General features: G+C 36.0%; 1 pseudogene; it reads left to right on the top strand.

Moving 5' to 3' along the window:
* The first annotated feature begins 2,608 nt into the window (after window positions 1-2,608).
* On the top strand, window positions 2,609-2,734 carry LOC132002417 (U4 spliceosomal RNA; annotated as a pseudogene).
* The last annotated feature ends 8,305 nt before the right edge of the window (window positions 2,735-11,039 follow it).

Raw genomic sequence — 11,039 nt, 5'->3', positions numbered from 1 at the left:
TCTGGAAGAAGAGGAGAGAGTGACTCTTCTGAGGTGATAAAGTCATAAAGCTTAAGACCTTGCAGTGATGACAGGTCAAATCTTTACTCCTCTGCCACTGGACTGCCTCCTACCTAGCTTGTTTGGCATCACGCCTCTAAGCCTCAGTGTCTGCCATATTGTGGGCATCGAAGTCCTACTGCGGAAGACTAAACAACTGAGGAGGATGAATACCATATTGCTTCTGAACTTATCTGAAGTGTCTTTTTTACTTTTGAGCAATGGGAACAGAAATATTCTATTTCTCTGTCTTATTCTTTCTTATTATGCCCACTTCCCCACTCTCTTTCAAGCTCTCTCTCTTACACACACAAACACAGTTACCCAACCATGTCCACTTGCATTGATAAATTCTTTATACTCTCAAGTACAAGTGTCTTCTGGAACTTGGAAGCTTGTTAGTCAACAGTCTTACAGTCAGCTCTGGATATGTGCGTGGAGGAACAAGTTGAAAAGAAAATCCCAAATTACAACTTTGAACAACTTCAAAATACCCATTTAAAATTTCAATAGGTGATTCACAGACCTGTACCCCTGGGGATAAAAATATATGTTTATAAAAAATAAAAAATTAAAAAAAAATTTCAATAATGATCTCTTCTCCGATTCTTCTCAACTAAAGTAGAAGTGCTGAGGAAGAAACATAGTAGCTCCTTTTTGGTTTCCTCTCCTCAGAGCTAACTATTTTTTTTCACCAGCCAAAGAAAGAAAAGGAAGAGATTTCTACGGATAGAGGTCATAATAATCTTGTTGACGACACTGGCTTTGATAAAAGGTGGACATTTCCTACATGTTAAGGAAAATGTGAAATACACTTCCTTTGAAATTTTTCTGGTTGTGACTCTTTTTATATGATACTTAATTGTTCAGGTGGTTTTCCATAAGTCGTTTTAGTTACCATGAGAAACAACCAAATGTTTACAATCTATATACACTTTGCATAGCTCCAAACAGCATTTGAGCACATATTTTTTGGAATGCATATCTGAACACACTTTATGCTTCTTTTTCTCCCTTTGCCCAACTTTATTTACTCTACTTTTTGATCTTACTTCTCCATATAGTGTCCCTTTCTTTAGATCTTGTTCAACTTTCCTGAAGTCATACTTTATTGTCTTATATTCCATTCCCTCATAGTTTTGCTCTCTGTGGAGTGATGGAATTCTATCTGTAAAGCAAACCATGTTATAGAGTAATAGCCTATGAACATGTTAGCTATCCATCTGAAAAGCCAGAGTCGTGGCTATCATAGTGGGGATTTTATTTACTACTTGGCCAGAGAAGGATGTGTTTTCTGTGTTTCTACAGAGAAAGTATTTTTTCTCTCCAGCAAATGCCTACATGAAAAGAGGAGAGGTTGACTATAGCCTCAAGGTTTAGGGACAGACAGAGATGCACAGGCAAAGCCTGGAATTAAATGTTCTCTTTTGCATCCTGATGAGGGGAAATTTCTTTTCCTTACTCTGAAAGACACATTAGACCATAGAAAATGCCTGTGGCCCTGAGATATTGCCATATTTCTAATGACATTTTAGTTTATATAGACCATCTGAGGAGTTTCCTTTGCAGTGATCTTTCCAGCTGCTTTAGCTTCAGAAAAAAAAAAAAAATGAATCACTTTACTAACAAGGGTATTTTCTTAACAGCATGGATTGAGTAGAAGGGGTGGAGGGAGGTAGCAATGAAAGAAGAAACTTGATTGCTTCTGTTTGAAATAACTACCTGATTAAAACAACAGCAACATAACAACACCAACAAAGAGGAAAATATACTCTACCACCAAAAAAACAAAAAAAAAAACAAAAACAATTTTCACTTTGGACGGACCATTTCCTTTGAAATGAAAAGTAAAAATGAAGCAGTTACACCATGGGTGTCCCATGCACAAGATGTATCCAACCTAGAACTTCTGATTACTCAGAAATTCACAGAAAGTAAATCCAAATAGGATTAAGAAAGCCCCCAGGAACTAATAAGTGAGAGAATATTTATTTGTTTGTACCAAGTAGTTGACTGAATAATGAATAACTATTAGCTTAAACTGCAATAAACACAGTTATTTAATGGAGATCTGTTTACATTTTTCTTTTTTTTCTCCCAAGCAGCCTCTGAACAGCATCTTCAGAGTATCTCACAAAGAGGATGACTATGATTCCTATGTCTGAAGAGCAGCATTGTGTTCAGTGATTTTCTGATCCTTCCTTTTGTTCTCTAAGATGATACCTGTTAGGATATGAGAACAGACCCTCACAGAAACATTTCCTTATTGGGACAAGAGTGAAGTTTGCTTCATCTTGACATTTCATCTTTTACAAGAAAGTGAGATTTTTAGAAATAGAAGGCCAGGTTCTCACTCAGAATCAGGCTTTCCAATCACTGGTTATCTTCTCCCTCCCCTCCACTCCTATCTTTCAGCAGTGAATGTATCAATATTAGTTTATCAACTTATATCAATTGATACATTTAAATATTTACTTGTTTATGTAGGGTATCCCATTAGATCATAAATTTGTAGCCAGAAATGACCTTAACATTTTAGGGAGAAATTGTCCTTTAAAAGGTGGGGAGGAGCTTTGCGCAGTGGCAGTATCGTAGCCAATGAGGTTTATCCGAGGCGCGATTATTGCTAATTGAAAAGGTGGGGAGGAATGGACAAGGTCTTCTGGAATCACTGAAATTTTTTATATGTACAAAAGAAGGAGCCAGGCAAGGATGACTTATTATGCAGAGAAAATGGAAAATAAAAGGGATATTTGGGGAGCCTGGATGGCTCAGAGGTTGGGGGCGTCTGCCTTTGGCTCGGGTCATGGTCCCAGGGTTCTGGGATCACCTCCGTGGTGGGCTCTCTACTCAGCGGGGGGCCTGCTTCCTCCTTTCTCTCTGACTGCCTCTCTGCCTACTTGTGATCTTTGTCTGTCAGATGAATCAATAAAATCTTAAAAAAAAAAAAAAGGGATATTTATTTACAAGGATTTAGGATATTAGCTTCATGAAGAGTAAGGAAGCAGAGCTCGTAGCCCTAACGTGATGAAGCATATTTTTGTGCTTCTAGGTATGTCGAGGATAATAGTTGGCAATATTAATCTAGAATCTTTTTCTCTCTGAATCACTCCTTTTTCCTTCCATCCAATTTAGGGAAAGGGTGTGAAAAGGCAGAAAGTAGAAATTGCTTGCTGATCTATTTTTTTGTTGTTATTGGTGGTGGTTTTTTTGGTTCATCTGTTTGTTTTTCAAAAGCCTCAGAGAAGAGAGCAAATTGGCAGATCGAACAAAATATCTTTGTCAGAAGCAGCAGCTAGAGCTGGACTTGGCCCCTTAAAACTGGGGAGATGTGTTTTAGCCTCAATAGAGAAAGAAGATAACATGTATAAGCCCTGTGTGGGAGGGACGAAGTCCTCGGCCATCAATAGTAAGGATTAGCAGTGGTAAAATCTGAGAGAGGAAATAAGTGTGTGTGGTATTTGAGAGGACAGGATCTAGGCATAAGCTTAGAGAAGCGTTCCATGTCCCAAATGTTCCTGCAAGCACAAGTGAGCCAACAGGCCAGAAGGTATTATGTAGATTGGTGCTGAAGGGATCTGAATGGCTATGGGTATGGACAATCGCTTGAAGATCAGAGAGATCCCACTCCAGAATTCCAGGACACTCTCAGAACCCCTCAATGAGACAGAAATTTAATAGGACTGAGTTTAAGTTTTCTACTACCTCTATGAGAAATGTGGGTCTTAAGATAAAAACTGACTTTTATGAAGAATTATGCATTTCTTGCTCAGTTGAATTTGTGGGATGAGCTACACATATGTTAGTAGGGTTAAAAAGGATAAGCACGCTGGAATGATGATATAGGTGATGGGCTTAAAAAGGGGAAAAAGGAAAAGGAAAATGATTGTTTTCTCTCTTGGGTGGCAGGTAGGTACCTGAACCATCTTGCCTGGTGTCCTGGGGCTACTACACACTGAATTGTGCAGGAGACAGAAAAGATTGAGTACTAATTGCTTCAGTCCATACAGGAAGCCCAGGTGTAGTCCCAAGGGCACAAGATCAGTGCACTTCCTTTAAAGTTAACTGGGTAACTCTTAGACCAGTGAAACAACCACAGTACGAGACCAATATTGACTGGTGGACTCTGTGGGGTCATTTTCCATTGTCCAACCTGCTGCAGCAAGATGCAAAGGAAGTGGTTATTTGAGGGACTGTGGCTCTGTAGGCTTGGGTGTGTAAGTCTCTAATATCCTCTTTCTGTGCATGTAAACCACCATGATTATGAACAGTTCAGGGGAGTGAGGACCAAGATACAAAAACCCCTTGCTTATAAGGCGAGTAATACTTGAGCTATAGATGGAATATAGACATGTTTATACTGCACTCAAATTTTGTGGAGCAATTCATATAGGAGTAATCCATACAGAGTGGTTGTCTTTAGATAAATCTGTTCCACATTGCAGTGCTAATTCTCTAAGTGTCAGAGGATTTTGGGGGGTTAATTGGTATTTAATGATCTCATGTAGCAGATGCAAGTTTAGTTCATGTCAAGGTTGTTTGCTTCGTTGAGCCCAAGTAGAAGACTGGCTTAAGAGTATGAGGTTAGAGTCTGGGCTCCAACTTTTAGGAATCAGGTAATGTTGGATATGATCTGTCTGATTGTAAAATAAGAAAAAGTCTAAGCAGAAGAAAAACAGAGTAAAGTGGAAACAAGTATTTCATAGCCCCTTTTCTAAAAGGCTTTATGTTTTTAGAGCAGTTTTAAATCACGACCAAATTGAGAGGAATGTACAGAGATTTCCCATATACCCTCTACCTTTATACATGCATAGCCTCCCCTGTTGTCAACATCACTCATCAAATGGTATGTTTATTACAAGGATAAACCTATATTGACACGTTATAGTCACCCAGAGTCCATTGATTACATTAGAGTTCACTTTGGTGGTGTACATTCCATGCCTTTGGATAAATGTATGATGACATTCATAATTTATCCACCATTATAATATCATAAATTTTTATAAATATTATAATAAATATCATAATTTATAAATATCACAATAAATATAATAATTTGCCCTAAAATATTCTCTGTGCTCTGCCTATTCACCACCCCCCCTTTCCTGTCCCCATAACCTCTGGTCTTTTTTTAATGTGTCCATAGTTTTGCCTTTTCCAGAATGTCATATAGTTGAAATCATAGTGTTTAGATAGCCTAGACTAGCTTCTTTCACATAGAAAAATGTATTTAAGTTATACATGTCTTTTCATGGCTTGATGACTCACTTCTTTTTAGCACTCAATAATACTCCATTGCCTCAATTCACCACAGTTTATCTATCCAATAACCTACTAAAGGACATCTTGGTTGCTTCCAAGTTTTGGCAATTATGAATAAAGTTACTATAAACATTTGTGTGTGAGTTTTCATGTGGATGTAAATTTTCACTCCTTTGGGCAAATAGAGTGTGATCGCTGTATCATATGTATGTTTTGATTTGTAAAAAAAAAAAAAAAAAAAAAAAAGCTTAATTGTCTTCCAAAATGGCTGTACCATTTTTCATTCAGACCAGCAATATATGAGTTCTTGTTGTTCCACATCCTTGTTGCCATTTGGCGTTGTTAGTGGTCTAGATTTTGGTCATTCTAATAGATATGTGGTAGAGTCTCACTTGCTTTAATTTCATTTCCCTGATGACCTATGAAGATCATCTTTCATTTGCTTATCTGACATTTCTGCATACTTTTTTGATGAGATCCCACTTGGTTGTAGTGGATAGTTCTTTTTATACTTTTTTGGATTAGGTTTGTTAATATTTTATTGAGCATTTTTACATCTATATTAATGAAAGATATTGGTCACAGTTTTGATTTCTTATAATGCCTTTGTCTTATTTTGGTATTAGGGTACTACTGACCTCACAGAATGAGTTAAGAAGGATTTCCTCTGCTTCAAAACTTTAAAAGAGATTGTAGAGAACTGAAATTGTTTCTTTCTTAAATGTTTGGTAGAATTCATCAGTGAACCTACCTGGGCCTGGTGCTTTCTGTTGTGGAAGGTTATTCATTTCTGATTCAGTTTTTTGAATATATATAGGTTCATTCAAATCACCTATTTTTTCTAATGTAAATCTTGGTAAATTGTGTGTCTCAAGGAACTGGTCCATTTCATCTAAATTATCAAAGTTTGTTCATAGTATTCTTTTACTGTCCTTTCAGTGTCTGTGGATCTTATAGTGATGCCCATGCCTTCATTTTTGATACTAGTAATTTGTGTCCTCTATTTGTCTTAGTTAACTTGGCTAGACACTACCCATGCTATTGAACTTTTCAAAGAACTAAGGTTTGGTTTTATTGGTTTTCTCTATTTCCCATTTTTCAGTTTTATTGATTTCTGCTTTAATTATTATTTCTTTTTCTTCTGCTTACTTTGGGTTTAATTTCTCCTTCTTTTTCTAGTGGTAACTTAGATTACAGATTTTAGGTCTTTATTCTTTTCTAATATATACATTCAATACTATAAATTTCTCTGTAAGTACTACTTTTGCTGTATCTCACAAATTTTGATGTTACATTTTCATTTACTTCAAAATATTTTTAAGTTTCTCCTGAGACTCTTTTTCTTTGATCCATGTATTATATTTAGAAGTATGTATTTTATTTCTATGTATTTTAGGATTTTCTAGTTATCTTTCTGTTATTGATTTCTAGTTTAATTCCACTGTAGTTTGAGAGCAGACATTGTATAATTTCTCTTCTTTTAAATTTAAGATGTATTTATGGTGCCAAATGTGGTCTATTTTGGTGAATGTTTCATGTGAGCTTGAGAAAAATGTGTACTCTGCTGTTAGATGTAGTAATTCATAGATGTCAATTATATTCAATTGATCAATGCTGTTGTTGAATTCAGCTATATTCTTACTGATTTTCTGCCTGCTGGATCTGTCCATTTCTGAAAGAGGGGTATTGAAGTCCCCAACTTTGATAATGGGTTCATCTATTCTTCTTTGCAGTTCTATAAGTTTTTGCCTCACGTAGTTTGATGCTGTGTTATTAAGGGCTGCTATGTTAATAATAGTTACATTTTCTTGGAAAATTGATCCCTTGTTATTATGTAATGCCTTTCATTATCCCTGATAATTTTCCTTACTTTGAAATCTGCTCTGTCTGCTTTCTTTTGATTAATGTTAGCATGTTTTTAGCATATTTTTGTCCATCCTTTACTATTAATTGATATGTATTTGTGTATTTAAAATGGATTTCTTATAGATAGCATACAGTTGGGTCTTATTTTTTCATCTGTCCAGACAATCACTTTTAATTGGTGTATTAGATCATTGATATCCAAAGTAATTATTGATATAGTTGGATTAATATCTACAATATTTGTCATATTTTCTATTTGTTGCACTTATTCTTTGGTCCTATTTTTGTCTTCCACTCTTTTTCTGTTGCTTGTGGTTTTAATTGAAAACTTTTTGATCCTCTTTTCTCTCCTTTCTTAGCATATTAGTTATACCTCATTTTAAAAAGCAAATACTGCCAAGTTTACAATGAAATGGACTACAGAAGACATTACGCTAGGGAGAATAAATGAATTAAAAGTAATATTTTGGTAACACAAAGCCTGAATTTGTGTACTAACAGAATTTTCAGGGACTGTAGGACCTGGTAATTAATTGTTCAGAGTGGGAGGGTACGCAGTCACTGAAGCCAACATTTTTATCTTGACAAAGAGATAAATGATGAAGCATTCAACAAATATAGGTAACAATGGTAGAAGAAAGAGCTGACTTTATAGTGTGTGTTGAAGTTTCAAATGGCAACATCTAATTTTACAATTTGGCAAACACTTGTTGAACTTATTTTGAACCAGGCAATGGCTAGGTCTTAGATCTGAGAAGTCACAGCCACTGCCCTTACACAGCTAAATTATGTAGTGGAAAGATTATAAATGTGATACAGATTTAGAAGACTCATTATACATGGGTGCTAGAAAAAACTGTAAGAATTGATTTCTTTATTTAGTAGAAAGAGTATTCTGCTGTATCTTTAAGATAATGTCTCTAACTTTGTGGAATTTCTTTTCATAGGCAAATAGTGCTTTGGATTCAGAAAGAATGGATTGCAATATTGTGACTCTGAAAGCTTTGTGCGATATATATATTTTCACACTGGTATTTTTTTAAAGGGGGAAAAGAAGAGGTGGGTAATCAAAAGAATGATAATTTCCCTGTTTAGGATGATGTAGAATAGTAAAACTCACAGGGCACTGTGACTTGATATGTATTAATGGATTCTTCCCTGCTAATGTTAGTAGAACTTCAATGGCAGAGAAAATAAAAAGAAATATATTTCCTTTCTTGATGTTATTTGCCTTAGATTGTAAATAGTAATATTTGTTTGGCTTCCTGGAGAAAAAAACAATGGGTGAATTGTGCTTTGAAACTCAAAGGAAAACATTAAAAATATGTTCCATGCATTGCCTAATTTGTGTGTGTGTGTGTGTGTGTGTATAGGCAACATTTTAATGCAATTTAGATATCAGTAATCTTTTTTTTTTTTAAAGGAAGGCAACATAGTGTTCTGCCATGATAACACACCAAACTTTCCTCAGTTTTACATAATTCTTGTGAGCCTTTACTTGTGTAATAGAAATATAATACTGTTTTGGAATAATTTAATTACCTTTTTGAATGCCTGAGCTTTTTGTGTACTGGTTTATAATAATTCAAGAGATATGGGATGCTGCCAATGTGAATTCATAATCTCAAAGTTCTTACTATCATGGTGATTTTTAAAAAAACTATTGGGTTATAATTTATCTTAAATTATTAATTCCTAATATTACATATAAATTTCACTCAAAACCAAATGATCTCTTTCAGTATATTTACAGAGCTGTGACAATTTAACATGTATCGCTTCTCCTTGATTTACAATTTTTGTTATTTCTGCAGTCAATCAATTAATCAATAAGTATTTATGGACCTTCTATTTAGTGTAACATATATTCAGGCTTAAAGTTCAGGCTTGGTGTGGGGTTATTCACATGAGAATGAAAACTCTGATTTACCCATACTTTCAATAAATCCTCCAGCAGATAGCTGTTTTTTAGGCTTTGTTGAGCAGGCACAGCTATACTGAAGTCCCCAAACAGTTTACACCAGCAAAGGAACTCTTTTCAAAGAACCCAATGCAGCCTTATACTTGGCAGCTGGAAACCTTGTAAGATTTGGCATCTTGGGAGCTTTATTCCTTCTCTGTGTTGCTCCTTCCTGTGTGAGGATAAAAATCTCAACCTCACCCACATTAAAGTGATCTGTATCTTTTATGTATGGTGGCGCCTTTCTGGGAATCACTTCCTCATGTGGCAACAACACATGACACACTTGTTGCCAAAACTCTATGTAAAAGCACTGATACGCAATGCTATGGATGGAAGGCACTGAACTATGGAATTCTACAAAACTAGGAGCTTAACAGCATGGCAGGACTTCTCAAACTTTTGGTATTAAGACATCTTTGCAATTAAAAAAAAATCATTGAAGATCTCAGACTTTTTTCCTTTTTTTTTTCTTCTTGTATGTGGATCATAGCTATCTGTATTTACTACATTGGAAAAAAAGCTGAGGACTTTTTGAAATTATATTCACTAATATATTTAAAATAACAATAATAAGGTCCTTACAAGTTAAGTATAGTGTCTAGAAGCCAAAAGAATTGTATCAATAAGGAATGTGCCTCATAAGATTTGGCAACCTAGAGGCTGTGACCTTAATAGTAACAGGTTAAATAATGGGACTTAAAAGCCTGATTATAAGAGAAACTGGATAGATTGAGTAAAGGCCATCCTTTCCAATGTTTTGTTTGCTTGTTGGTTTCGCAGACACTCGAAGAAATAGAGTAATAGCTTGTAGGAAGACTGAGTCCAGTAATAGGTATGATTTTGGTTTAGTTTTAGCTTTTTAAGATGGAAGAATTCATAGCATGCTTCTGTGCTGATGCACGGAAAATCTACAGGTTGATGCCTGTGAGTGGCAACAGGGCTTGGGATCTAGTATAAATGTGGAGAGATTGGCTCTAGAAGGACTAAAAAAATGCATCTTTCAAAACAGTCAGAAAGGCAGGGTAACTATATTTGCTAATAGGTGGAGGCAATTGGGATGTCCATCAAGGACCCAGTGGGGTCTCAACAAGTTCTCTTTGAATTGCTTCACCTCTCTCAGTGAAAGAAGAAGAAAGATGAGTTACGAATGATGATGGACAGGGGCACCTGGTTGGCTCAATCTGTTAAGCATCTGTCTTCAGCTCAGGTCATGACCCTAGGGTCCTGGGATGGAACCCCACATTAGGCTGCCTGCTCTGCGGGAAGCCTGTTCTCCCTCTGCCTTTGCTTGCTGCTCCCCCTGCTTGTGCTCTTTCTCTCTCTCTCTCTTTCTGTCTAAGAAATAAAATCTTAAAAAAAAAAAAAAAAGAATGATAATGAACAAGCAGGTATTAGAGGTTTAAAAAAAAAAAAAGTAGGTGCAGAAGGGTCATCTAAGAAAGTAGTAGACTGGGAATGAACTAGAACAAGTGTTCTAAGGGTAGTTCCCAGACCAGCAGCAACAGCAGCAGCAGCACCTAGGAACTTCTTCAAAATACAAATTCTCAGGGATTACTTCAGGCCTATTGAATGAAGAACCTTGGGGGTGACCCAGCAAATCCTTCAGGGGTTCTGATGCACACCGAAGTTTGCAAGTCACTGGATGGATAGTTACCATGTGCATTTTGGGTCATCCCAGCTTTGAATGTTGAACATATGCAAAGTGAGACCAGCCAGTTAGTATATTGTAGGTTTTTCTCCAACCAAAGTCATATATTTTTTATGGGATAAGTGAAGAATTGGTTTACAGGTTGTGATCATTGGTTTACAAAAGATTAAATGATGGGTCTGTAAAAAATTACAGTAATAAAGATTGTTATGGGCTCAGTTGTATTCTCTTCTGACATTGGTAAGTCAAAAGGTCCTA

This window comes from Mustela nigripes, chromosome 14, assembly GCF_022355385.1.
Source record: "Mustela nigripes isolate SB6536 chromosome 14, MUSNIG.SB6536, whole genome shotgun sequence".
Taxonomy (NCBI): domain Eukaryota; kingdom Metazoa; phylum Chordata; class Mammalia; order Carnivora; family Mustelidae; genus Mustela; species Mustela nigripes.
Note: the sequence above shows the minus strand (reverse complement) of the source record. Positions and strands in the feature narration are given on the sequence as shown.